Source organism: Biomphalaria glabrata, chromosome 8, assembly GCF_947242115.1.
Source record: "Biomphalaria glabrata chromosome 8, xgBioGlab47.1, whole genome shotgun sequence".
Lineage (NCBI taxonomy): Eukaryota > Metazoa > Mollusca > Gastropoda > Planorbidae > Biomphalaria > Biomphalaria glabrata.
Window position 1 is genome coordinate 18,962,502 of NC_074718.1, and position 6,520 is coordinate 18,969,021.

General features: G+C 32.8%; 1 protein-coding gene across 2 annotated transcripts in view; it reads left to right on the plus strand.

The window, feature by feature from the left end:
* The first annotated feature begins 6,454 nt into the window (after positions 1–6,454).
* LOC106073838 (glycine receptor subunit alpha-2-like) overlaps positions 6,455–6,520 on the plus strand; it is a 124,203-nt gene continuing 124,137 nt past the window's right edge. Inside the window, exon 1 of one of the 2 annotated variants that reach the window (XM_056038647.1) lies at positions 6,455–6,520. This exon is cut by the window's right edge and continues 32 nt beyond it. The gene's annotated coding sequence lies outside the window, so the exon portion shown is untranslated. The other variant, XM_056038644.1, reaches the window with a different exon arrangement.

The window sequence follows — 6,520 nt, forward strand, 5'->3', positions numbered from 1 at the left end:
CTAGGTAAGTGCCATACTGTAACCAGAGAAAACATGAAGTGACTAGGTAAGTACCATACTGTAACCAGAGAAAACATGTGGTGACTAGGTAAGTACCATACTGTAACCAGAGAAAACATGAGGTGACTAGGTAAGTGCCATACTGTAACCAGAGAAAACATGAAGTGACTAGGTAAGTACTATACCGGTACTGTAACCAGAGAAAACATGAGGTGACTAGGTAAGTACCATACTGTAACCAGAGAAAACATGAGGTGACTAGGTAAGTACCATACTGTAACCAGAGAAAACATGAGGTGACTAGGTAAGTACCATACTGTAACCAGAGAAAACATGAAGTGACTAGGTAAAACATGAACACTATTGGACCAGTCTTTGTTTAGTGCCGAATCTTGTTAGATATAACGCATCATGTTTGCGGGAGCTCAATGTACCGGTATTTAACCTGGCATATTACATCAGCATTGATCACCTGCACGTCTGCAGTAAGTTTGAGAAAAAAAAAGCAATCCTGGCTTTAGTTTGCTTTTAAAAAGTGCATTTGATCGATCTCCTAATTGTAAGCAGGTGGAAAGACGACAACTGCATTTACCTTTTCCATTTAAAAAAAAAAAAGTAATTCCCTTGAGTATTTTTACACCTCACTAAAAGACACACACACACGTAGGTCTACACACACATACGTAGTCAACGTCTGTAAAAAAAAAAATTGGACTGAAACTAAGTTGAATAAAAACTGGCACAAAATGAAAAGAAAGCCCGTTGATTAGACCAAAACGAAATGTTCAACTTGTTACTCTATTAGAACATTACAACATTGCCTTACTCAATGTCATCCAAGAAAAGACATACACAACGTCTTGTTTCCAGAGTCAGTTGATTCTAGTAGATTATGTCAGACTGGTGCGACTAGGAATGAACCACATATTATATGTTGTCCTAAAATGGTAGAATTCGTCATAGCTAAGACTACTCAATGCAACTCCTACTTTACTTCAATACAGCTAGGTCTATATGTTATATGAAGATCTTACTTTAATTCAATACAGCTAGGTCTACATGTTATATGAAGATCTTACTTTACTTCAATACAGTTAGGTCTACATGCTATATGTAGATCTTACTTTAATTCAATACAGCTAGGTCTACATGTTATATGAAGATCTTACTTTACTTCAATACAGCTAGGTCTACATGTTATTTGAAGATCTTACTTTAATTCAATACAGCTAGGTCTACATGTTATATGAAGATCTTACTTTAATTCAAGGATACTAGATCTAGATTTACATGTTATTTGAAGATCTTACTTTACTTCAATACAGCTAGGTCTACATGTTATTTGAAGATCTTACTTTAATTCAATACAGCTAGGTCTACATGTTATATGAAGATCTTACTTTAATTCAAGGATACTAGATCTAGATTTACATGTTATTTGAAGATCTTACTTTACTTCAATACAGCTAGGTCTACATGTTATATGAAGATCTTACTTTAATTCAATACAGCTAGGTCTACATGTTATTTGAAGATCTTACTTTAATTCAATACAGCTAGGTCTACATGTTATATGAAGATCTTACTTTAATTCAATACAGCTAGGTCTACATGTTATATGAAGATCTTACTTTAATTCAATACAGCTAGGTCTACATATACGTTATATGAAGATCTTACTTTAATTCAAGGATACTAGATCTAGATTTAGGCTACATGTTATTTGAAGATCTTACTTTAATTCAATACAGCTAGGTCTACATGTTATATGAAGATCTTATTTTAATTCAATGCAGCTAGGTCTACATGTTATATGAGGATCTTACTTTAATTCAATACAGCTAGGTCTACATGTTATATGAAGATCTTACTTTAATTCAAGGATACTAGATCTAGATTTACATGTTATTTGAAGATCTTACTTTACTTCAATACAGCTAGGTCTACATGTTATTTGAAGATCTTACTTTAATTCAATACAGCTAGGTCTACATGTTATATGAAGATCTTACTTTAATTCAAGGATACTAGATCTAGATTTACATGTTATTTGAAGATCTTACTTTACTTCAATACAGCTAGGTCTACATGTTATATGAAGATCTTACTTTAATTCAATACAGCTAGGTCTACATGTTATTTGAAGATCTTACTTTAATTCAATACAGCTAGGTCTACATGTTATATGAAGATCTTACTTTAATTCAATACAGCTAGGTCTACATGTTATATGAAGATCTTACTTTACTTTAATTCAATACAGCTAGGTCTACATGTTATATGAAGATCTTACTTTAATTCAATACAGCTAGGTCTACATATATGTTATATGAAGATCTTACTTTAATTCAAGGATACTACTAGATCTAGATTTAGGCTACATGTTATATGAAGATCTTATTTTAATTCAATACAGCTAGGTCTACATGTTATATGAGGATCTTACTTTAATTCAATACAGCTAGGTCTACCTGTTATATGAGGATCTTACTTTAATTCAATACAGCTAGGTCTACATGTTATATGAAGATCTTACTTTAATTCAATACAGCTAGGTCTACATGTTATATGAAGATCTTACTTTACTTCAAGGATACTAGATCTAGATTTACATGTTATTTGAAGATCTAACTTTAATTCAATACAGCTAGTTTTGTGTAAAGAATCTACTTTGAATTCAATGTGAATATTATTTCTTCTAATGACGATGTCAAGACGTGCACAGATCAAGGTGCAGTATTGTATCTACAGCAAGGTTCCACTTGAAAATATTTTTAATACAATAAATATTTAACCTTGAACAAAATAAAAATGTTAGTTTTTTTTTTGAAAACATGCAATAGACTACAAGTTTACATGTACATGGATATATTCACATTGACACTCTTTATATCTTAGAGTAGGGGTTCTCAATTCTCAACCTGTGGATCGCGACCCCTTTGAGGTCGAATGACCATTCGTCAGGGGTCGCCTATGACCATTTGAAACTAGGGGTTTATCTATCATCTGGTGTTTTTTTTGTAACAACCATAGTAGGTATACATTTTCATATGATATAACAAACCAGATTGTTTTCCATATAACAAGTTATGAAGCGATCGTCAAACAAAAATTAAACAAAAAATGAGGATGACCTATTTCGGATATTTTGCTAGAGGATAAAGATGGCAATTTGAGTTGGTGAGTGTAACATTATTGTTTGAGGGTAGACACGTCTTTTGCCTCTTATAGTCACTTCTTTCTACAGAGTTGAGATGTGCTCAACGTGTTCTGCTAGTTCACACTGATGTGACGTGATTGTCGAGAGGCAAACTTCTAACAAGTTGTTTTTTTTTTTTAATCTTCTTGAAGAATTTTTTTTTCTTAGAAAGAAAAAAACACAGAATATAGCCGACCTGGTAGACATCTTGTCACCATGAATAATTAAATGTTACAATGCCTCGCTTTGTCTGAAAAGATCCGTTCGTCCAAATAAAACTCCAAGTTTGGCAAACAAAACTGGATGAAAATAAAACTTATTTCTTGCCAACTTTATCTGCTTTCTATGAGGAAAAAAGTCACTGAATCTGACAGACAGACTAGAGGTCAAAGTTGAAGATGTTCGGAGGCAGAAAGAGTTTATTGGGCTTATCAAAAACTATGCAGCTAAAAATGATTTGCTTTTCAATGTCAGTGACACAATTCTAGATCACTGGTTTGCAGTCATATCCCATTTTGACATTATGTTGCGAATGTAATATAAGTTAGAAGAACAATATGAGATAACCAATTGTTTTTCATTTTAGTTTTTATACTAAATCCGTAACAACCATTTATTGATAATTAGACATCCGCGACGCTTTGGCAAAGAATAGAATAAGTTAGAAGAGCAATTTGACTTAATTATTTGGCATTCATTAAGTTTTTATAAAAAATCCGGAACAAAATTTTATCGATAATGATATTTTTGCAAACTCATATTTAAATTCCGATAATCTAAATCACTATTTAAATATTAAGCTAAATGCACAGGTCAAATAGATAACATCTATAGTGTTCCACAATTGGGACAATCTTTAAAAAGGTAAAAACTGGGTTAACACCTCACATTTTTTTAAAAATTAAATTCTGAATGAAGTACTACGAAATTACGTATTTCCACATCCATTTATAAACCGAAAATTAGGTGTATTATGCAGGTGATGGGTCATTATCATTTTTAAAAAAGCCTTAAGCCTGGACCTATGCGGTTCTCCTGGTACGTGAAAAATAATGGACGATTCCACACCTGTCAACTTTAACCTGGAGTCAAAATTAATTTTCTGGTGTGAAAGGAAAACCCATATATTGAAAATGTTGAGAAATGGACCATGCGCAGAACTGTTACAGTAGTTTAGCAGAAAATGTCAAAACAAAGTAGATTTTAACTAATTTCGACGAGCTGTTCCGCAAACATGACTGTTCCGCATTAGTGACTCTACTATAAGTCAGAATAGAGATTTTAAACAATAATTTAGGGTTAATGTTTTCATACAAAGAACCTATTATTGATAAGGAGTGTTTTGCTACGTTTTAGCAAGAAAATTAAATGGAATATAAGTTAGAAGAGTTAGTGTTAATATGTAATTCATTATAAATCCGTAACAACCAGTTATCGACAATGATATTTATCTACTTTTTGGTAAGAAAATCAAATGTAGGTCCTAATATAAGTCAGTAGAACGATTTCAAGACATCATTTGGCCTTACTATGTTTTTAACTTTAAAAATCTGGAACAGCCAATTGATATTGAGATTTTTCAATATATTTCATTAATTTTTTGCCCAAAAGAGAAATCAGCTTTTCAATATTTTTTCTTTGTGTGTGTGTGTGTGTTATAAACATGACAGGCGAACAGACGGACAGAGGAAACACACAAAAGTGACAGCGGCTTTTACACTGACTGATGAAGGTTGACTTCAATTCAGGCTGATGAACGTAGATAAGCTAGAAGTCAACAGACTTACATTTAAAAATAGAATACGATGAAAAAAAAAACCCAGGCATGCATGCGTCCAACTGTCAGTGCATTATCCAACTTGAACTATTATGAGATCAGATACGAATGGAAGCCCATCTTAAGGCACACTCCATGCCAGGGCCGACTTTAACACTCAGTTCGCCCCTGCTTATACGTTTGTCCAGAGCCTCGTTTTGCTTCTAGAAACTATGTCACCTTATTTCTGAGTGATTTTCACGACTTTTTAAAGTTCAAGGTTCAACACGTGAACTAGGAAAGAGACTTCTGTGTAAAAAAAGCAAATAAATAAATAATGACTGGTCACAAGACGTCAGATGTTTTGACCATGTCACAAGATGTCAGACTTTCTGACCATGTCACATGGTGTCAAATGTTCTGACCATATCACAAGATGTCAGATGTTCTGACCATGTCAAATGTTCTGGCCATGTCACAAGATGTCAAGTGTTCTGACCCGGTCACAAGACTCAAGTAAACTGACTAAGCCCTACATACTAACAGCCCCGAGTGTATTTGCTTTAGACACTTGTAAAACACTAGTCTAAATGTACCTTTCCTTATCTAACTATAATAAGTTTGACAGCAAATAATAATTGTCACTTCTCATGATGATGTACTTGTAAATAAAATTTAAGCCTATTCGAATTCTGATTATTGAGACAGAGTTGTAACCTCTAGTATCAAACTACTATAGAGTGGTACGAACATAAGCACCCAGTCAACTGATATATATATTTATATCCAACTTGAACTATATATATAATTTTTATCCCCAAATTTTGTATTTTGATTATTAAGTGATGCCTTAATTTCGGTCTTAAATTCTTACGTGCGAGAAATCGTCCCATAAAACTGTCGATTTCGATTGAACTGAAGCTACTGCGGTTTTATGATCTGAACCCACGCCAAGAAAGAAACTTATACATAGAACTAACGCCATAGATCACTCGACCACACTTACCTGACGGTGAACTATAGAAAAAAAAGGTGTGTGTGTGTCTGTGTGATTAATAAATGACAAGATTTGTTTATTCTAATTATAAGTTTTTTTAAAGCTCTATCATCAAGACCTTTATAAACTGTTTCGTTAGTAGTAAACACATAAAATAAATAAACAAAAAGATACATTATTTAAAATAAAAGAAAGATACCCAATTGATTGTTGTTTCTGGGATTTTTAATAACGGGAAATTTAGATATGTTCTTTAAATCAATTAGATGTGTATATTGTATATTTTTTTAGTCTATCTTAATTGCAGCGTGACCGAGTGATCCATGCCAATAGTTCAAGTCTTACTGCTGCCTAAAATTTTTAATGAATCAAATACACATGTTTATTCTACTATTGCACATTTCTATATATTTTGCATAACTTATTTTTCCCTTTTGGTGTGCTCGATCAAAAGTATGTTACCAAATAGTTTTTCAAATGTATTTTTTTTAATTTCAAATCTAAGTGTGCCTGTCAGACGACGATATTATCTCCCCTTGATGCCCTCCTAACGATGGAAGCTGAGAAA